This window comes from Elephantulus edwardii, unplaced genomic scaffold (genome assembly GCF_000299155.1).
Source record: "Elephantulus edwardii isolate Elephantulus edwardi_28Jun2011 unplaced genomic scaffold, EleEdw1.0 scaffold00065, whole genome shotgun sequence".
NCBI classification, from domain to species: Eukaryota; Metazoa; Chordata; class Mammalia; order Macroscelidea; family Macroscelididae; genus Elephantulus; species Elephantulus edwardii.
This window is the reverse complement of record NW_006399815.1, coordinates 7,422,072-7,422,626: the sequence shown is the minus strand read 5'-3', so window position 1 is coordinate 7,422,626 and position 555 is coordinate 7,422,072.

Here is a 555-nt window from a genome sequence, read left to right as displayed (position 1 = left end):
TATGTACAATAGCTCTAAACTCTGCTCTGTCCTATGCCAATTGCACTGTCTCCGACACACCCATCCTGATTACTCCAGTCACTGAACTTGAAAGCTCCACCTCAGTTGCCCTTTCTGTTATTCTATGAGTGTTCTGTTGTACATGGGGTTTTCAGGGGCCTGCTATTTCAGAAGTAGATGGCCAATGCTCCCTCCTAGTCTGTCTTAATCTGAATGTTCAGATTTAGAGAAGTATCGACAGACAAGCATTTTACAGAAAAAGTGTAAAAATTATGGTTTGAATCAGATTATGCCGAGAAATATGGAATTGATACTCCTGAGATCCTTGAGTGACTTTATTTTTCATAAAGAGTGACAAAGGCAGGGTACTTTGATTTGGTCAAGCAAATTATTAGAGCATCAGTGTTGCCTGGTTTGAGAACTGAGTATCTCTTATTTAAACTGTTGGAGTGTCCTCTAAGCTATTGTCCCCACTTACATTATGTTGCATTCAAGAGTCATCATTTTCCAAGTTGCCAGAGAAACCTTTTTAAAGTCATCCTCCTATCACTCATC